The sequence below is a fragment of the Larimichthys crocea genome, chromosome XXIII, assembly GCF_000972845.2.
Source record: "Larimichthys crocea isolate SSNF chromosome XXIII, L_crocea_2.0, whole genome shotgun sequence".
Classification (NCBI taxonomy): domain Eukaryota; kingdom Metazoa; phylum Chordata; class Actinopteri; family Sciaenidae; genus Larimichthys; species Larimichthys crocea.
Genome location: NC_040033.1, coordinates 2,079,502 through 2,102,487, shown reverse-complemented (window position 1 = coordinate 2,102,487; position 22,986 = coordinate 2,079,502).

Below are 22,986 nucleotides of genomic sequence, written 5' to 3'. Positions count from 1 at the left end.
CAGATGTATTTGTCCTGGACGGACGGCACGGTCGCCTCACATCAAGAAATTTCCTGGTTCAGGTTCAGCCAGAGCCTTTCTGTGGGTTCTACATGGGTTCTCTCTGGGTACTCCAGCTTCCTCCGACAGGCCAAAGATATGCACTTCATGGGTTTATTGATGACTCTAGATTCCCTAATTTCTATGTGTCAGCCTCGTGATGAACTGGCAACTTGTCCAGGGTGAACCTCTTGCCTTAAGTCAGCTGGGATAGACTCCAGCCCCCACGACCCTGATGAGAATAAGCAGTTACAGTAGATGGATAGACTTACTCCCCACATTAAAGCTAATGCATGATGTCATACAGCCTGAAGCTGCTGCAGCCTCTTTCTGAACTTCAGCTGAGCATGGCTGCACCACTAACTCAATCATGAGTATGCTGTTTGCTAAAAACATGTCAATCTAAAAGCATATTTTGACATCTTGTAGTGTGATGTAAAGCCTGAAATCAATACCCAACTGGGTATTATGAGCGTCCCAAAGTATGCTGCATCCTGTCGCCTGCAGCCCTGACAGCAGGGATACATTTTACGATACAAAGATTGAGTCTTATTTTCCAGTAAAATGCACCTGATATCAGAAAGACTGTGATTTTCGGGACAATTCAATGCAATCTTATACAAAACAGAGTTATCTGCCTTTTGACATGAGTCATTTTAGAGCTTGAAGGCTGCAGAGAAAATCCAGTAACTTTTTTCATTTCTACACATTTTTTGCCTTCCACACATGATGTTTCCTTTCATACACCTGCACCCCTTGTCCTGAATACTCTGCCTTCCCTCGACAAATTAGTTCATTGTGTCATTTGTCAGAAAATGACAACTGTCTTTCATTATCGCCTTTTTCATCCAATAATTCCTCACTGCTCCCTGGCTGTTTTCCAGTGGGGTGAAATTGGGTGACAGTCATTTTGCTAAGTGAGAGTAATTTCAGCAGACTTAAAAAAATTACATGTGGTCTTTGTTCTGTCTTCTTTTCTATTTAGTGTTTTTGAAAGACAGAATTGTTAGAGAGCAGTTGTCAAATTCACTCTAATACTCGGTGATAACGCAGAAACACAAGGATGAATGTGAGTGTTTGATAGATTCATTTGCTGTGGGTCTATTTTTGTCTTCAGGATTTTATGTTATTTAATGCACAGGTTATAGAGACACTTGGACCTGTCTCATAGGAATATTAATAACACCCCTGAAACAGCTTTTGCAGACTCCTTGTCGGATTATAAAAATAACTGCATGCCCTTCAAGGGGTCTGGAGTCTGGCCAGGGGAGGTAGAACTAAAAATATTAAATTACAAAGTACTGTTTTCTGATATTGTTCTGCTATTGTTAGAAAGATCGATTCCTTTATGATTAGAAATGTCTACCGCTTTGGAAACTGTTCTCTGTGAGACAGAATATGTATCAAGTATTCAAAGCTGCAGGGACTCAGTACCTTTGAAAAAACTATTTCTTTGAGTTGTTTTAGTTAACGACTTTATTATGATAAACTGGTTTGCAGTGTGCGCAGCAAAGAAAACACTTCTACCGAGAATAAATACCTACACTGGTGGCATATCACATGAAGTCAAAGGCACTGATTAAAAAAACAATACAGCCTTAACCTGCAGTGTTTGTACAGCTACTGTCAGTTTGATGCGAGCATCCGTGTACTCAAGTCTCTCAATTTAACCTGTTGAAGGCAAACATAGGTGCATAAGCAGTAAATTATTAATTATTTTCTCATTTCTGCGCTCACTTCAAAAGATATTTATGCTCGATGTGAACTTTTTAGAGCTTGTTATCAGCAAGCTGCAACCTCCGTGGCTTTGAAGTGAAGCCAATGCAGAAGTGCCAAAAAACTGCAGTTCCTCTAACGTCCACTTGAGGCTGGCTCCAGAAGTGAGTCAGTCTCCATAAGTCCCCATGTTTCACAGCAGAAATAAACATGTTTACAGCCTGGTACAAAAAACAGTTTTGGTCTCTGTAGCTAATTTCCCCGTTCATGACAACTGTACTGAGGGTGAATTTATATACAACTCACCTGTTCACATTATATTAAGACTTAAAGTTATGCAGGATTAAGAGTGTGGATTTGATTGACAGGTGGCTGGCTAATCTAAAAATCAGTCGGTGGTGGCCTGTGCCACCACATTGAAGTAACCGAGAAAGAAAACTGTGAGTGACGTCACGGTTACGACGTCCAGATGCCTGAGTGCTTCATGCAACCAGTTTTATACTCACTGCTGCCAGTGAAGACCACCAAGTCATTTTGAACCGTGGGTTTGTTTTTTTTTAATGTGGTCATGTCCTTACTGTGGCAGGCCCACCAAGATAGAGAGGAAGAGACAGTCGTAGTAATGTTCTGCCAAAACTACAAGCTCATAACGACGCTGAGATAAAGCTCCGACCTCAGGCCTACATCCGAGAGGTTTTCCCTGCTTGTTTGTATTTCAGCCTGGAGGTGTATCTTGGCTTTCCTTGTGTATGTTTTTTTTTTTTTTATCCCAAAAACTCTGTCAGGAGGTTAGACTGACTCACAGACAGGCCTGAGGGCTCTGTACCAATGCTGCTCAATTGTTTTTCTTGTTTTCTACTAGCTGTACAAATATTAAAGCATTGTGTAACTTTTCTGCCATAACCAACAGGTAACGTAGAGCATTGGGGGAATGTTAGTGTTTGTACCACAGGTGGGAGGAGGTTTACAGGGGGCCAGGGTGAATGCTATCGGGGAATGGAGCTGGTGTCATGCCAGAACTGGAGCTGGGTAAGTTACCAGGATGGATATAATGATGGAGGAGAAAAGACATTGACAGAGGAAGCTAAGAAAAGAAAAGGAGGGAGTGAGCGAGCAAGAACCCGCCGGACACGAGTAAATCTGGGACTGACTTTTAGACTTTTAGTCGGCAAGAGCTTCGTGAAATAAAAGGCTGAAAGACAGATACTATTTATATTTATGGTATTCCACTCTGAAATTGAGGGGATGCTAAATTGCAAAGTTCCTATGAGATGTTGCTTTAACTAGGTTAGGCAAACCGAGTTGAGTATCTCTGCTTCATGCAACAGGACTCAGTTAGTTAAACGTCTCCTTTCATATAACTGCACACAGTGTAAGTGTGACCTGACGTATGCTTCTAGTGAGGTGAGCAAATCTATTACGTAACACAGAATTAGATTAATTTGACACTTCTGTCCGACTTTTTCCTCCACATAGAGACACAACGGGAGCAATTTGGAGTTCAGTATCTTGCTCAAGGATACTTTGACCCTACAATTAGTAGTTGACCCTCGCTACCACCTGACCCACTGCCTTCCCTGCAGTATTCCTGCAGCCAGGTTTCAAATCTGGTGGATTTTTTTTATTAGAGCTTGTTTTGGTAATCACACCAAGTGTAATGTTTGGAGGTCTGTGTTGTATATTTAACTAATTACCTCCATCCCCTTGGTAAAGGCCTGGAGTGATATTGAGGATAATCACCATATAAACATGTTTAGCAGATGGGGTCAGAAACCGTGTTTTTTCTTTCTTTTTTTATGCATGATGCCTGTTAGTATCTTCACTGGCTTCACTGCAGCAGCTCTGTCTTTGTGAATAATCAAGGTCAAAAGATTTTTGCCAAGTTAGTGCTGCAGCTCAGTGTCTGGCAATGCCAGCCTGTTGGTCACTTGGTCTTTGGTCCAGACGAAAACAGCTCAAGAACTGGATTTCAGTTATATTCATGAATCCTAATTTTGGCGACCCGCTGACATTTCCTCCATCACCACCATGAGGTTGAGCAGTTCTGAGTGAAACATCTTGACAACTTTTGAATCGATCGCTACGAAATCTGGCACAGACATCGATTTGCTCACCAAGCTTTTAAAGAGCTCAAACATCAAAATTTGAACTTTGTTTGATGACTACCTGAAAAACGTGCGCCACTGCTGATGCGAATGTCAAACGTTGGCGTACTAATGGGCTAAACTACAAAGGCAAACGTGGTAAACACTATCACATCAGCCTGTTATCATTCTAATGTTAGCATTTATCTCAAAGCTCCACTGTGCCTAAGGCGAGCCTCACGGAGCACAAAGCTTGTTTTTCTAATATTTTGCCTTCAGATGAAGGGCAGCACAGCGGGGTGTGAACCACCACTGGAGCCAGGAGGCCCTTCTCAATAAGACATGAGCTCTCCTGAAAACATGATTAGTGAAATTTTTACTCTGAAATATTTACAATATGCTATTTTATTTATGTATGCTTCATTCACTAATTCACTTTAATAAATGCACGTGTGTGTGAAGCGCAACATCATCATGCCGGGTACCGGCAACTGTCTTAGAGTGACTGATTTCTGGTAGGGTAACATTAGCCAGGGCTGTCTAAATGTTGGCAGACTGAATATCAAACTATATAATTAATGTCTGTGTGGTTTGATCCAACAGACGAGCTACGGTAACTCAAATTAAATAACAAGTTAATGCCGGTTCTGATAGAAAGGTGTCAGAACACACAGTGCATCATAATTTGTTGGCCTGCATAGCCACAAACCAGTGTCAACTACCAAAAGTGCCAACAATGGGCATGTGAACATGCAACTGGACCATGGAGCAATGGAAGAAGGTTGCACTATGGGAAGAAAGCAAGCTGACAGAGGCAGTATGATGCTTTGGGCGATGTTCTGCTGGGAAACCTTGGGTCCTGCCTTTTATGTAGATGATACTTTGACACATACCTACGCATTGTTGCAGACCAGCCTTTCACGGAAATGGCATTCCCTCAGGGCTGTGTCCTCTTTCTGCAGGTTAATACGCGTTGCCATGAGGCAGAAATGGTTCAGAAATGGTTTGAGGAACACAACGACCAGTTCAAGGTGTTGACTTGGCCTCCAGATTCGCCAGATCTCAGCAACTGTGGCTGGATAAACAAGTCTGATCCACAGAGACGGGACTTGCTAACGTGTTAACCCCAGCATACCTTCAGAGGTCGATTGGAGTCTATCCAAGGGGTCCTACACAATATTAGGCAGGTGTGCAGAATGTTATGGCTGATCGGTGTCTATATTTTTGGATCCTTTTTGGCCGATAAGTCCAGGTGTAGGAACTGGTATCTCCTGGCGTCCTGGCGGTCTGCTTTAGTTGGCTGTATTGCATCATACTGTGATGTTTGGCTTTGATACCTGTGTGGAGGTTTGATGATTATTATATATCAGATGTGCTGAGTGAGTCACGGTTATCCCTAGTGAGTTCCCCTGAAAGCGCACTGCAGCACAGCACTTTGTGACATCTGCATTCGTATACAAACATAAGTAGAGTCGTGAATTTTCACTGATGCAATCTTTCTCCAGTGTTAACTTTTCATTGCAGATATAAATGGGGGGAACGCTGCTCTCTGTCTCTCTGTTCATCACACCACTGATCGGATTTTAAAGAAACAAAAAGGAAATAATGCAGCTCGCCAGTACATTACAGCATTTTTTTAAATTACACAGATTAGCCTGCAGGGAGCCGCTACAGTTACAGTAAACATGAATTTTTGCGATTCATCCTTAGAACTCATACGAGAGCTGGAGGATGAAATGTTTACCGTGGCTTTGTTATCATTACCATAGACCACGGTAATGTTCAGCAGTAAGTAAGTTACAGTGTCTTTATGTGGCCTCGTACAGCAATAAACTGGAGAAAGTAAAAAAAAAGAAGCTTCTCGAGCCATCACAGGAAGACAAAACTGTTTCACATTCATTTTTTAGAATTCCCAGCAGCTCTCATTACGGCCGTTGTTACATTTAATCATGTCTGTAATCAATATATTAATCCTCTCATCTGGCAACAAATAAATTCATGTGAGTTTGTGCTCGAGGGCTGCTATGAAAGAATTAAAATAATGAAACTTCTATGCTGCTTGGCCCATATTCTTATTATCAATTGATCACACTGTCTGAGCAACCTCTGTGCACACGTGGGGAGAAATTGAATTGGATTTTTCTCTGGAAGGAGAAAAGAAGAAAAAAATTTAAAAAAAAGGACAAACAACTGAAACTGGCTGACTAATTTTGTAGTTGGCTTGAATCAAGATTGCCCATTTGATCCATGCCAAGGTTTCAAAACAGTTTCTCTCCCGAGCCGCTGTCATTTACAGAGCTCTGATTACTGGAATTGGGAGGACACGCTGCCACTGAAGCTTTATTTGTGCCTCAAACTCACCTGAGTGAGTGAATGCTCATTTGATCCTTGGTTTCTTCACAGTGCGGCCTGATCTGATGGTGACTGGCTCATCAGAGAGTCTGCGAGTTCGTGGAGCAACTTTATTAGCATTAATTTTCCCCTTTTATTCAGTCACACTTTAGCTTTAGCTTTGAATGCATTTTCTAAGACTGTTTGTATGACAGAAACTCAGCAATCTCAGACCCCATCAGGGCTATTTAGCATCTGGGGGCAACAGACAATGTTCCTGGGCTTCAGATGAAATTTAGATATCTGGGCCAAGACTGCCTTTGCAGTCCGATTAACAGTTTCATATGCAAGAATGATGACACATTGTGCTAATCTTTATAAACAGGTCGAGACTGCTTTTTGTCTTCACAACCGAAGTCCTGGTTAATGCCACTGGGATTACTAATCTACAGATTCTGCAATAATGTGCAGATCTCTGTTCATAAAGATGAGAAAGATGGAGGCCTGAGGTCTGCCGCTATTAAAGATGGACTTCTATTCAACTTAATTTCACAACAGAAATACTAAATGCTTAATTTCAATCTGTTCTACCACGACACGTTTCTTATTAAAAGTCTTCCTTGGTTCTAGGACATAATCCAAATCCCTTCAAACTGAATTTACATGTGTCTAGATGTTAGGCGGTTAAGGCCAACCCATGTAGGCTCCACTGAAGCTTATGAACATCATTTCATACATACCACAGAGGTAATACATAAAAATCCAGGGATACTGAAGCATGGTGCCGGGCTTTCATTTTTAAATGCAGTGGGTGAAGCGGGGTGGGCTGCAGTCAGCAACTACACTGCTGCAGATGCCATGAAATCCTACAGACCAGAATGGAAACCGTAAAACCGTCCTTTAATAGATTATATACATCTATGATCAATAGACATCTCCATTTTTTCATTTTCAATGAAGATGGACGAATTGTGAGATTAGCATTTGCTGACTTGCTTAGAATGGCAGTGTTGTAGTCAAGACGTTTGACTTCCAATGTATATGTGTAAAACATATTGTACAACTTACATTTGTATGTCTCAATGTTCACCATAACCCCTTCCACTATATAGCCAAATAATATAATAATATATAACCTTAGGGGTGAAGTGCACCATCTGGGTACTTGCACTTGCTATTTTGAGTACAAGTGTGTTCACGCTGTAAATTATGGAAGTACTTGAACTGAGACGTACCACAAGTCAAAACAAAGACAAAGGCCAAGGCAGTATTTAGCCTACTTGAATAATGCTTACCAAATCTCTTCTGGATCATTGCAGGATTTACAGACTGCTGTGTGTTTTGTTTTTTCGCCGTTTTAAAGATGAACTCTTTGGTTTGTGGTTTGGCCAGCCGAAACATTTGGCTGATATCTCCTCCACGGCTTCTTCTGCTGTCCCCCTGTCTATCCTTGGAGTGAATGTGGGGTGACAGCCTTTAGGCAAAGCTTTCAAATTAGAAGCGAGTCCAGTCATTGTTTGCATTCGAAGCAGGAAGCTCTACATCTAATCGAAGTAAAGACGTTCTGAGACAAGACAAGAGTAAAAATGTAGTCGATTCCAAGACCATGACCAATCTTGAGGACTGCATATCGGTGAGTGTGACTGTTGAAGTTATTGTAGTGTCAGCTTTTATTAAACTTCAGATTTTTTGGCTGTTCTCTCGCTTCTCACGAAGCCATATATCTTGTAAGAGTGTCCTTATTGTCAGCGGGCCACTTGACTAATCTGTTTTTAACTCACCACTCACCAGTCCTTATCGTCACCTCGCTGCAGTCGCCTTGCCTCCTGCTCACTGGTTACCCACCATGACTTGCCACTTCCACGCTTCATTGATCCTTCTGTTTCATTAGCCTCTGTGACAACACACGCCCAGACAGCCGTACAGATATCTGCCAAACCAAACATCATCATTTTCCTGTTTTTGAATCTTCTGTTGGATTTGTGTGTGTTCTGTAATACTTTAAGACAGGGACATATCACATCCACTCACACTTTTAATTGCAGATATAGGATAATGTAGCTTAATTGGCAATGACAAGGCTTTAATGCTCGCCCTGCCAACTTGTGACAGTAAGTTGGGGTAGTTTATGATCTCAGTGCTGTTGGTGAGGAAGTTGTTTTGTATCTTGCACATGAAAAGGGAACATAACAAGTGAACTATGTGTCTTTTAATAGCAGCTTGTTGTGTGCTCGGTTAATAGACTTGCTCAGCCCAAAAGACTGTCAAGCTCTGAAGAACATGGTTAAGGGGTTTGTTTGTGGTTGCCCAAAGACCCAAAGGAAAAAAACAAAAGGTGCAATTGTTACAATTAAGTTCTCTTCTTAGTTCCCAGTGTTTCCCTTGCCTGATCACCTCTCCACCTGTTCCCCATCATCCAATCAACCCATGCAGTCCAACCCAACCTTTCAAACTCCACCAGATTGTTCAGTCTCCCTCACGGTAACCAACGCTGAGGTCAACTTCTTTGGTGCCTCGCTAATCATTATCTCAACCTGCTTCAGGATTTCTATCAGATTCCCTCCACCTACTGTTCACCTCATCAGTAATATAGGAAATAGCTTAAAATTCATTTTTATTGTGCAGCAGACTGATTATTCTTTAAAGATTCTGAAAATGGATTCTGTTGTTAAATTAATTTTATTTTGAAGGGTCACTGGATATAATTTATTTATTTTTTTTGGAAAATCTGATGTTTAGCACTGTGACTCGAATGTAATTCATGTGGCCCTTTGTGTTTTGCACCTCTCATAAAAGGGTCAATTTAAGACAGCATTTCTTTTTTGCCTCTTTCAGACGTGTTTCATAAAGTCACCTGCTGATGTAAAAGCAACAGTGTTCTCTGCGATTTGTCACCTTTTGCAAAGCCTCGACTTTTCTCCCCGTGTACCTGCAGCAGCAGGATTTGTCGACAGGTGCATGTTGGAACACAGAGCCCATGTAATGATTGGTTATACAACACAGTGGGACCAGAGCAGCATGGCAGTTTGAGATGCAGGCTTTATTTCACACAGCAACATGCAGCACGGTTTGGGAGGTTGTCACTTTTGTACTAATTTGGAGAACGCGACAAGCTTTCTTTATCCCAAAAGCATGGAAAGCTGGTAGTAGAAATCCACTAGAAAATGTATTGGTTATGATTATTACTTATGATCAAAAACTAGCAGCAGTCAGCCCAGCTCAGCGTCTGTATTTCAACCTTTTATTTCACCAAGCTCTCACCAAACACTAAAAGTCAGTCCCAGATTTCCACAGCTTCTTGTTCGGTCACTCATCTTAGCTTCCTCCGTCAACGTCCTCTTCAGTCTAGAGCCTGATTTACATTGCCTGCTTGCCAGCTCCTGTTCTGGCACGACAATGGTCGACAAAGTTGCATAGTGTGAGAACAGACGACACCATTAACCTCATTACACGTTACTTTAAAATGATTTTATGGTAGAAAAGTAACACAACGTTGCTTTAAGAGATGCTACATTTATTTCATGCTTTCCCATAAAAAGAAGTTCACTGTGGAACAAAAGTTTTCATATTTTTTTTTTGGCAGACGAACATTATGCAACACTAGAAAACCAATTCCACTTGAAGTCATAAGCAGAAGGGAGCAAGAAGTAGCAATCAAACTCTTATGAACGAGAGATGAAGTCAGAATACATAAAAATGATGTGCAACAGCTGAAAATTGCCCCTCAGCAGTGCAACAAGGGAAATTTTCTTTGTTGCATTCCTAAAAGGTAATTTAGGCGAAATAAACTGGGAACAGTTATTGTTGGAAGAGGCACCATTACCTCCTTTCAATCATATCATCGAGCAATTCTGTCAACTATGTAGAGAATAATGTTTTTTATAGACTACATAAAATTGCTCCCTCCCCAGTAAGCTTTGAAATCTCTTCTTCTCTCACACGTAGGTTGAAAGAGGGTGAATTTTCAGAAAGTGCCATGCCAGCTGCCTTTATTCAGGTAATTAATGCTTTCACTTTTTGCTGATGAGCTCCCTCGGTCACATGCAGGAGGCCATTGTGAGGGAAAGCTCTCTGTGCACAAAAACAAAACACGCTGCCAGTTACATTAGTTTCTCTCCCATTTCAGGTTGGTGCCTTTATTTTTCTCTTCCCGCTGTCTGAACGCGGCGCTCAAATGTGTTTTTAAACCTTTTTTCTCCCCCCGTCGGAGAATATATAAATAAATAAACATGCAAATATTGTTTATCATATGAGCACCAGCTGAGCTCTGTGAAGCCAACACAACACTGGAAAACACTGTCATTAGATCAGTTACAAGACCAAATCAGACGATGCATCTGAGAATCTGACCTGATCGTGAAAGAAGACAGCGGGAAAGTCTTAGATACACAGAGTTGTCACGACTGCAGAAGTTTGGGTAAGTAGGCAGAACAAAACATGCTCTAGCTTTTGTTTTACATCTCTGTAGCCGTGACACAAATGAGCCAAAACTAGTAAATAACATCCTTCGAAACAGACCTGGAAATATCATTGGAGGTCTAAACCTCTGTTCTTTTGTAAATTAAAGTGGATTTTGCTGTTGAATGGGTCAAACAAACCCAGGAGACTGATGTTCGAGTCCCATGTGAAACCCATCGACAGTATAAAATGTGCACATAGTTTCCGTGACGTCAACGACAGGTTTCTGAAGAGCTCGGTGTGAAGCTCTGGTCGTCTCCATCTTTGCGTCCTCTCCTGTAAACAGCACCCACCTGTCAATCAAAGCGTCCACGCTCTTAATCCTGCATAACTTTAAGCCTTAATATAATGTGAACAGGTGAGTTGTATATAAATTCACCCTCAGTACAGCTGTCATGAACGGGGAAATTAGCTACAGAGACCAAAACTGTTTTTTGTACCACGCTGTAAACATGTTTATTTCTTATTTGAACATGGACCTTATGGAGACTGACTCACTTCTGGAGCCAGCCTCAAGTGGACGATTAAGGAACTGCAGTTTTTGGATTTTCCATATTAAATTCACATTTCTCGTCTTCACTGCGCATAGACGGCAAATAAAACAAACAGTTTAATTCAATTTTCAGAATCTTAAAAGAGAAACTTTACTGTCAACATTTAAAACTGTGTTGGCCAACAAATAAGATCATGTTCTTATGAATATTAAGCTTGTGAGGCGTATTTGAGGAATGTTTCCCAGCTTTTCCTTATTTTCCTGTGTTTGAATTAACGGATCACAGAATCCAGTTACATCGTTGTCACATTAAATAACACTTCCACTCTGCTTATATTGTGAAACTGAGCCGGCTGACTATTTCTCACCCAATTGAATATGTCAAACAGTATCACATTTTACTATCTATTAGTTTTATTGAAGCAGCTGAGGGAGCACAGCCAAAGGAAGAAAGGAAGAAAAAAAAAACACAATCTGTGGCCAAAGACACGTTGGAAAATCAGCTCGGAGAGAAGCTTCAGAGAATTAGACAGATTAAATGTGCATTTAAGAAAAGACTGAAGCTACTGTTACTCTCTTGGTTTAAAATCTGCCCCGAAACGTTAAAAAAATGATCACAAGTTGTGGCTGAGCGTGGTGCTCTGCGGTGAACAGAAGCAATCATGGAAGGACCGGATTTGATCATACAAGCAAAGAGGATATCTGATTTAAAACAATGTGCCCCGCAGGATGATAAACTCTGAATCAATTGTGTCACGATTATGCTGTTTATTTGCATTTAGATAGTTTTATCTGCTCCGCGAAGTTGATTTAGACGTGTTCCGGGGGTCGACTCCACAATAAGAACATTAAAGGACGTTTCAACATCTCGTGAAAAGTGGAAGATAAGGATTTTATGCAGAGTTATGCAAAGATGCTGTAGGATTACCATATGGGTGCGTGTCGCTCAATGCAAATTAAAAACTCTTAGGCATTAGCGGCCATTAGAGGTGAGCTTTTTAGCAAGACGCCTCAGATCAATGCTGCGGAGATACTGAAGGTGTCATCGCTAACAACTCGCCCGGCCTCAACACAAAACAGCTAAACAGCAGCTCCCGCTGAGGCAGCCGCAGAGGGCTAAGTGATATGATCACGCCAAAAAAACATCAGATGTATGATGAAAAACAAGCCCATTTATGCGCCTCCTTCCACTCCTCCTCACCTCGGGGTTTGTCCCTCTCTTCCGCCTCATTAATGATGTCAAAGTATGGATAACAGTGTAATTATTCCTTCCTGGCCAGACTGCTCTTTAGCGTCTGGATTTGTCATATCTTAAATGACTCTTGATTGCAGGGATTTAGCCTGAAGGGGACTAAAAGCACATCGCCTGTGTGGTTTTTTATTATCATGTCAGGGAAGAAGGGGGGGATAAAGGCCCCGTGCTATTCATCAGGGGCATTCAGACAAAGCGTATTTAACCACAAAAGAGGGGGGAGAGAGAGGAGCCAGGCAAATAAGGACAGGGTAAAAATTTCTCCCGCTTTGACAGACTTAAGTAGCCTATTACATGATGGCAAGGCTTTCATCTATTACTTCAAGGAGGTAGAGAAGATAATCACCACTGTTATTCCCCATCTGATGTGCCCCAAGCCACCTATTACCCCGTGGCCTACAGCACTCTCACTCTGAATACAGAGAGGAGAGGGGCTCTCTGTTTGCAGCTCTGCAAAAATCAGGTTTTTTTTTTTATATAACCCCTCTCCAAACAAAAAAAAGAAAAAGAAAGATAGATGTTTTTGTTGCCTGTGAGGATCTTTGTCACCGGATCTTCCTCTTGTGCAAAATAATAATATTAAAAATGACAACAGGAGTTACCCAGCTGCCGCCTGAAATCTTGCAAAACACCTCCGGACTGCCTCATTATCCTCCATCATCACTTATTCACCTGTACGGATGATAATTAGGTTAACGAGAGCAGGGCTGTCCTCGTCGTAGTCCAGCTACGCCGTTTGTCCCCTATCTCCAGCTCCAGCCTCGTTCCAAAGACATTGAGATATGAGAGAAGGATCATTTATTGGGTCATTAGTTCTACTAATCAGCTCTCTAATTACAGGCTATTACAGTTGGGTGTCTGATGTATCGCCTCTCCGCAGGACCTTGGACATGATGCACTCTGACACTTTGTCTCCCACAAACAAGCAGCTGCCCCCGTGGCTGAACATTGGAGGCGTTAACCCCTGGATGAGGTCTGCTTTTAGACAAACGAATGTCAGCAGAGTCGGGTTTAGTTTTTTTTTTCATTCTTCTGCAGAAATGGTGCATTGGAGTTCAGCGTTGCACTAAAATAACCCTGAAAGTTTCGCTCTGGGTTCAGATGAACTGGAACTGAGGCGCTCAGGTGACGTGTTAAACTGAAAACCTCAAAGTTAAACGACCATACAGGTGTTTTTGCATGTTCTTTCCCATTTACTATACACAAAGCGTTTCACTCTCGACTTTGGGCTCGGTATGTAGCTGACTGTACAAACAAAATCAAGTGAGATTACAATCACAGCTAAACATGCTGTCCAGTGTTACACTTCATTTCTGCTGTTGGTTTCCATTCATTGTGTGCAGTGTGAAAATTGACCATTGAGTCTTTGTTCGCGTTACAATATTTTCATTCTGCAGTTTAAGTGAGTATTGATTTGCGCTGCGTTGCCGCAGAATGGTACTTTGATGGAAAAAAAGAATGAATGCAGACTTCATCTTTACTGTGGTAGATTTAAGCTTAAAGAACATTTTTATTCTTCCATTTCAAACCCGCCACCTGACAGGACTTTGAACAACCAGTCAGCATGCTTCACACTCCATGAACCTCTGTGACATGCTGCTTTAGATAACACCTTTCTGTGCATACACCCGCGGAGATGTTTGCATGCATCTCCAGGGAGTCATTATTCCAGAATAAATGTAAAGTACATTTATATTACTACTGTCAATAAAGGTCCAGTAGGGGTTTGTGGGTAAGGCAGAAAATATGGCATCTATCCATATTTTGGATATATTGTCACTTATCCTACCTTAGAATGAGCATTTGATTTGAAATGATATCAGTCCCACCAGGATTTCACGGCCTTTTTTGAAATAGTTGCGGCCTAAAATCCCTGATGTTGCATCAGGTTTTCAAAAAAATTGCGGTTAAAGTTGCGTTACTTTTTACATTTTTGTTGCGATTTTGTTGCGGGAGGAAGTGAAAGTTGTGTTACGTTGCGATTCGACAGTCGCGGAGAGGGCGCAGCGAGCACTAAGTCCACGGCCCTGGGAAGTGGTGAGGTCCAGGCAGGGGGGGGCGCTGTAAAGCTCGCGGCCGGAGCCATGAGCCACCCAGAGCCGGTCAAGGAAATGCGCCCGTGGAGGCCAACCAACGCCCGGGAGAGGTCCCACGAGGGGATCCTCCCGCACCGTGCGGCCGTCCCTAACCCGCCAAGTCGAATCCCCCGGGCAGACTGCGCGGAAGTTGATCATGAGCAAAGTCACGTTGGAATATACCATTGTGTGAGAGGGATGAAAATTAGCTAGTACTGTAAATAGTTCGTAAATAAGGTAGATTTTAATGAGAATGCCAAGCTTAATCATTAAGTGTGGATATTTTATTAGAGGAAAATGCAATTTTGAAAGATAGGCCATGTTTAGAGGGATTGTTTGGGATCGTTAAGTGGGCCACTCCAATTGTTTAGGCGGGCCGGATGTGGCCTGTGGGCCGTAGTTTGGAGACCCCTGATTTAATATCTACATAGAGAGTGGCCATGTTTCTACACCAGCATGTTCTAAAACAGTTGGCGCAGGAGAAAGACAAAAAAAACCCTCCCACAGGTAAACATTGGTAACAAAAGTGTCAAGCTTGGGTATAAAAGGGGCATCCTTGAAAGGCTCATTAGTTCACAAGCAAAAAGATCAACCACTGAAAATATTCTAACCGTTTAGGAATGTTTCTCAACACACACAGTTGCAGTGAATTTAGAGATTTGACCGTCTAAAATCCAAAACATCATTAAAAGATTCAGAGAAATTAGAGAAATCTCTGCATGTAAAGTGCAAAAAGGCCCAAAGCCAACATTGAATTCCTTCAACTGCTGAAGCAGCACTGCATTAAACATGATGATCGATGCTGCATCTACAAATGAAAGTTAAGACTCGACGTCCAGGAACACCGCAGACTTCTCTGAACCCAAACTCATCTGAGATGGATTGACGGTTTTGGATATCAAGGAAGTTGACGTCATGATAATCGAGTCATAATGTAATAAACACTCACAGAGGTCTTTCTTTCTGCATAACAAGAACTTTTACTAAAACTCTTACCTTGAATACTTTTACAGTATTTTTAAAAGAAGCATCATTCTGGAACTGTAAAGTAAAAATCATTTGTAGTTAAGGTGTGGTTGGCACAACGCCACTCTGGTTTGTCTGAGTGCCCCGCGATCACCCCAAGGGCCTCTCAAATATACCTGCGGTCAAATGAAGATCATCTGAAAATACCCTCTTGTTGTCTGGTTTCCTGTGACAGAAATAAACCCTAACAGAAATTCCACGTTCTGTGAGAAGATGATATAAGACAATCCAAAATGAAAGGCCTGACATCTTAAAGTGAGAGGGCTTTTCCTGTCAGGGCTCCGAACAACTCATCTCACTTATTCTTAAAAGTGACTTTAAGTTTTACCTCTTCATTCCTACATGATTTGTATCCAGTACACATAAATTAAAACTATACATGCTTCGATTAATGAGTACTTCATGGGAGCAGATTTGTAGACGTGGACAGGCTGAACAGGAAGATCAACGCACTCACTGAATATCAAAGTTTGGAAGTTATGGCAAAGAGTGTAGATAAGTCCATCATACTTAACAAAGTTGCAAGGAGCGGGATTAATCGGATTGCTTTTGGCGACCCCCTGCTGACAAAATCTCTAACCTGTTAGTGTATATGATGACAGGTCCAATAAAAACTTTGAGTGTGCGAGACCTTTGTATGAAAGTTGTGTCTCACCTGTAACCAGCTTGTTCAACGTTAAATTTTTCCCACTGAGATGAAGTATAAAAAAAACAGAAACCTCTTCTTCTATAGTTTGTATTTGTTACTAAATTGCTTTCTCAATTACACTGGGTTGGCAAATATGTGGAGAAACGTCTGCAACCAAGTTCTGGTAATTCCTAAACATATGAAAATATATGGGTCAAGGTTCAGGGAAAACAAATTAAACCACCATACGTCTAAAAATGTGTCCGTTGACAAAGCGTTTACAATCTTATGGAAGCTGTAGCATTGTGTTGTGAGGGAGATCCTGGCTGTGCATGGTGGAAACAGACAAAGACATTGTGGGTTCAAGTGTTTCAGTCACCAAAGACATCTAGTCGCACATTATCGCGGTTGTTTTATGTGGGTTGTTTGAACTGTCATCACATAATCACCGCTGATAAACAGCAGGACTCTCACGGCAAAGATAGAGGGACAAAGTGTTGAATCAGAATCTGTTCAAAAAGCTACAAGCGCCACATATTTGGTATCAAATTAAAGAGGAAGTTGTGTCTTTTTAAAAAAATGAAAACAACTTGTGATTGTCAATTTCTTTCTGTTTAAGAGATAGAGCTGTTTGTTGATTGATTCTAGTGGGTCAATCAGCATTTCCTCATTCTGTTCATATTCATTGTCCTTACAAAGAAAATTTGCTGCCACAGTCTGTACAAAGCCTCACATGCATACACAAACACAGAGATGTGTTAAACATCACAATGTATTCCATGCACATGACTCCAAAAGATCCAACCTAATCAATGTTTCGACCATTCGTTTAAAAATGGTTTCTCTACCGCCAACAACGTGCAATATGTTTGCTGCTTTCAGTTCATCTTCATCATCTTGAGTCATGATGATCTTAAGTTTGATGGGATTTTTTTATACAAATGGACTACATGAGAGTAGTTTAAGGGCTTTATCTTGGTAATTTCATGAATGTATCTTGAGATGCCAGTATAAACTCATCTGTCTTGTACTTGTTGGATGAAAGATCATTTATTTTCTGATCGCATCAGCCAAGATCCTTCATTTTTGTATGTAAAGTTAAAAAAAAATGGATATTTGAAGTTAGAATAATTAAGTTTTGAGGATTTACATGTCAGATTTGTTCCTGTTTTCGTAAACTGCTTATGCAATATTCCATTAAACTGGCGACAGTTGGAAGGTCATTTGCAGAGAAGGTCTTTTTCAGTGTGTGGCTGAACAGCAGATGGTGGAGCTTTCTGTAAGAATTGAATATAGAAATAATGAATCGGATATCGTTGTTTGCATACAAAACAATGGACCCCAGATGCACATACTGTACATCCACGTACACAGCAAGAATCTCTTTTCATACAATTCAATTTCACATGACTGCTTCCTCGTACGTGCCCAGAAAAAGACCAGATGGGTTCGAGGTGAACAGCTCTGGCTCAGAGGCTGACAGACACTCTTATCGTCCCAGCGATCCTATTACAATTAGAGGAGGATACTCAACAATGTCAATATAATTAATTCAATTATTAAAAAGCCCGAAGCGCAGTCGAAAGGATATGAAAATGACAAAGACATGCAGAATGAGGGGTGTGTGGTGCACACGGCACCGCCGGAGCTCGAGGGTGTTTTCTTTTTAAATCCAGTGATATTTTGAAAGTTTCCCACAGGTTGATTGTTTTTTTTTTTTTTAAATGCCAAGAGAGAAGTCATCTCAGGGGAGCAGACGGCCAAGGAAGAGTTTTCACTTTGAATTCATAATAACACAAGTGTGTTTATACATGGATTTTGTGCATGTCTGCAGCAATATTTATAGATTATAGTTTGATCTGCTGTTAATCAATCTTGAATTAGATTTTTACACAAAAAGCGACGTGTTTTCTTACGTAACAAACCCGCAGACTTTTCTGCATTGTACGTACAGCACATATGATAAATCCACCCTATGAGCATTAATTTCATTAAATCAAATTTATGTCATGACACAAGCAAGATTAACCACTCTCAGAGCTTTTGGTTTACAGCTCCCCTTAGTCCCTTTATCATTTGTTGCTCTATTGTGTGTTTCATGGCAATAAATTATATTTACACACATTTTTGCAGTGTACTGAAGTACCTTGATTGATGCCAGGTTTCAAATAGTTGTTTGGGATGAATTATGCAAAAAAAACTGACATTGACTTGTCAACATTTTATTAATAAATTGCATAAAAAGCTTCATTCACTCTGGATAAAATAATTAATCATGCCCGGACACCTTTTCTAAAAAGAAATTTCTTTCTTTTCTTTTTTTTTCAATTGTACTTTTCAGTGTTTCAAGCACCAGGAACTCTGTTCACCTCAGGTGAAAGGCATACATTTGAAAGATCTGGTCAAATATAACAAAAACTATTCACATGGTTTGAGGTATGAGAGGGATTTTCTAACCTGGGTGAACTTACCCTTGATGTGAAACGCACCATATTGCCTCTAAACTCACTCCCCCATATGAATCCAAATCAAATTCTTTATTATTGGAATTTATTTAATAGTTTAGTTGATATTATTCTTACATGGTAAAGCTTCTTCAACAAAACTGCACTTAATCACATAGGTGACAAGGTCCCAGCATCAGCATTAGCTGATGTGCTGGTGTGTTTGTGGCGGCTCAGTAAGGTCCCACATGTTATTTTTACCCCGGGGCCCCCTGACGGGATCAAGCCTCCTGGCTAGGCTTCAGGCTTCAGACTAAAATATACTGTACACGACTGGCTCCGAAGTTTTGAGGTCTTTTAAGGTTTCGTGGACTATCTTGTACTATCTGACAACAGTTTAGCTTTTTAATAACTTTCTTAAAACATTATCAATAGAAAAAAGCTGAAATGTGCTCATCAATCTCACAAATCAAGAGGAACCAAAGGACGTCTTGACCTGAATAAGAGAGTCGGCTCAAGGCGTTTGTTTTTGATAGAGCTTAAAGTTAAAGCCGGCTCAGGTTCTTCTTACTTCCCAGTATGCACATAGCTCTTAGCTTCCTCCCTGGAGCTTTCTCACCTTGCAGGTTTCTCATGGATTGTAGATCTATGGCTGCCCACCATGAGCTGCTCGAGGTTTCTGCCTCTGAGAGGAAGTTCTTCCTCGCCACCGCCACCAAGCGTTGTTGTTGAGTCTCTGTAAATACAATGAGTACAGTATAGACCTGCTCTATATGGACAGTGTTTTTCACACCTTTCACAGCCACTGTAGTTTCTCCTTCACGTCAAGAAGGAATGGTTGAGGGATGCAATCAGCAACTATGCTCCTACACATGGGTTTTCAACCATGCTGTTTTGTTGTGTTTGTATTTGACTGCTTTAGTTTGTCGTCTCCTCATTGTTCCTCTAGAACTGTATAGTAAAAGAAAGTGCTGACTATAGTTTAAAGGGAGGTGACGATGGACTCAATTTTAGACCCATTTTAGCCATTATCGCCAATGTTTTGGTTTTATGACGTGTTTGTTGACATAAATGATACTCCTATACTCGATGGGAGCGTCAGGAATGTTTCATGATCACGTGGCGTGAATGAGAACTGATGAAGAAATGATGTAATTTTCTACAATCAATGCGAGATGTTTCAGCCACCGTAAAGCTGTGGGTGTTCAGATTTGAGCTTTTCTCACTATAGCGCACATATCTCACTTCCAAATCGAGTCACTTACGAAGGATGTGGGACCGGTGCCAGGGCACGGCATCAAACGTGTGATTCAACAAGGAAATAAAAAAAGGAAATAGATGCTGCATGGAAGAACGCTCTCATACATATTCAGCATGTTTATTGTGAAAATGTGTATATTGATCAGGCTGCCTGACCTCCTCGATTCTCCCCAGGCTCTGGTTGCAGATTATGCTTTGCAATAGGGGCAATCAAAACAGGGCCTCGTTCTCTGTGCAGTGCTCCCTGCCGCTTCCCTGCGGCAAATCAAACTCCCACCAGCTGAACAAAAAGACCCTCCAAAGCACCAGCATCACCTCCTTTTGTGTTCAGGGCCTTAATCGACAGGGGTGGTGCCAAATCAGGTCACACAGGAGAGACGACGCATTCATTTGGGAATACTGGAGAATGATCGCACTACAGCAAGCGTAGACAAAAGCCGCAAAGAAATATTCCACCCCCTCCATATTCAGATAAGAAAGGATAAAATGCTCCAGGAATCACTGTAAACCAAGATGTTTACCCGTGAATTATTGTTTGCATTATCTGACGGTAAATATGTGCCTCGGCTAAGGGAAGATGACGAAGGTGGCAGCCTCTGATTCATGCCTAATCTGTGCCTGTGTGAATCGCTTGCACCCTCGTCTGAAGGAGAGTATTGAGAATATGATATTCCAGGGAATTAACACGGATGCATTGTGCTGCTTGAATCAAAAATAAACAACTGCCGCGAGTTGGAAGGTAAACAGTCTCGTGCTTTTAACATTTGTAGCCGTTCTGGGATAAGCAAGTGAAGCAGTTTTCACCACATTAACCTTCAATAAGTTTGTGTTATTGATCAGTTTATCTTCAGGATTTCTTCTTCTGATTATGAAGGTGTTAGTCACCTTTCTGCTTATTTGTCAAATACAATCAAAGATAAGTAAAGTAACACTTTTTTTATTGTTAACAAATCCCAAGAACAAAGACAAACACTGAATGTACTATTGTCTGTGTATCAAAGGCAAATATATCTTCTTCTTTTGTGCCATTGAGCTCCATTATTGTCCAAAAACTATTAAAAACACATCAGTGAGCCACACTGCTGGACTGGTTGACAAAGTCCCACACAAACCGTCCTCCTGCCCCCAAACAACTCATCTCACCTGAAAAATAAACGTTCCAGATAGAGGAATCTCTGACCTTTTGGTCCTCCTAAGATCCATTTGTTCAGTCATTGCTGCATTCGGCGACTTTGCGTTCAGTTCCTCAAAGAACCTTACAGGACATTAGAAGGTAAAGCATGTATATCTCAAGCAGAAGAGTATTCATTATGATCCCACCTCGACCACTCCTGCAGCGCAACCATACGTCATCACCACTGACAATAGAAAGAATGGATGTTGTCTCCGTAACTTGTGCTTTACTTGAGTACTTCCGTTTAATGGTGAATTAACTGAAGACCACCAGTTATCACGACATTTCAGATCTCTGTGAGTTGTTAGCAGTCCCACCAAAGCGCCATTTAAAAACTTCTCAGATGTTTTCATTTAAATATGTGTGAATATCTGGATAAATGTAAATCAATACCAGAACTTTGCTTCTTCTTTCCTCTCCCATGACCCCACTAATTTCTCCTCGGACCCTTTGGAGAGATTCGACCCCTGGATCAGGAACCACTGGACATAAAACTACCTCCAGTAACTGCATATAAAGTAGTTAAAAACCAGCTTCACCTTGAGCAGCTACAACAGTAAAATGCTGCTTACACATGAATGCATCAATATTTAACAATCTAATAAAGTCAGATATAATATCAGCCACAGGGGCCATTTTACTGCAGAAGCAGTACTTGTACTTTTTATGCAGTCAAGTATCTTTAGCTGATAATACTTCTGTACTCTCAGTAGGATACTTACAGGCAAGAATATCTAATAAAAGATGCTACTGAATTGTATTATTGGAGTGGTACTGTAGGATTTTGTTCTTTTTAAAAGCTTTTTAATAATATTGTTTTATATTTTACCTTGCAGATTTGTTCGAGACACAAAAGAATCTGCCTGACATCATCCGATCCCTAAATAATGTCTTGTCTGGCATCAATGTGTCATTAATTCTGTGCTTTTCTTTTCGTTTTGAATAGCTTTTTTCAGCCATGTGCACAAAGAAAATGCTCGATAAACACAGACACGCCATCATGTCTTCTTGATAAGTTCCTGGGAAATTTTCCATAAAGAGCTTTGCTGATAGTCGGTTGAAGGTCAGACATAAGGACAGAGGTTATTTTTATTTTATTTTTTTTTACAGTCTCCTCTTTGTCATTTTGAATCGAGTCTAGACTCTCAAACTGAAGTTGGACAGGATGCAATTTGCCGAGAGGAAATTCATTTTTTTCTTTGTTTTGCCTGTGAAGACTGGTGAACCACTTTCATCCAGAATGAACTGACCTCGGGAACTCTGGTGTTGTTTCCGCTGGTATGTTTTCATTTCAGTGTCTTTTTTTGTAACCTTATCCATATCATCCTTGGCAGAGTGGCTCAGGATGCATTCTTACAAACGCTACTGTGCAGGTTAAATTAATATCATTGAACGTTAGCTCTGTTTTTGCCGGCTTCATTTTTTCAAAAAGCACACCTACTGGCATGAACATGGAGCATCTTACATACCTGTTTCTTTATTTAAGCCCTTTGTTCAGGCCATTGCCATTGACTCCCATTTTAAAATAAAAACCATAAAACCAGTTTGCAGCTTAGAAATATTTTTCTTGCCACAAAAGCCCAAAACCAACAACATGGTAGTCCATACTTCTCGACTTCCCGACCCCTGTTTGTGCTCCCCAAGCCCATTCATTCCTACCAAAGACTGAAATCTCTGAAAACTGGTTTCAGTGCCTGATTAATCGATGTTTGGTGCTCCTCACTCTCTGAAAACTGGTGTCTTGCTCTGGGCTCCTTTGAGTTTTCTGAAGAACCTTTGTATCGTGAAGAATGATTTTTTGCTGTTTATTGTCATACAATACACATGGATTTATGATAATAAGATAAAATCATGTTTTTGATGGTCAAAAAAAGATGGCAACGCAAGAATTTAACAATGTGAAGTGACGTCAGAAAGTGAGACACTTTGTACATCCAACCATCGGGGACAGGGCATTGTTCTCGTGGCCCATTATCCCGAAAGCCCAAGTAGTCTAAGCAATGTCC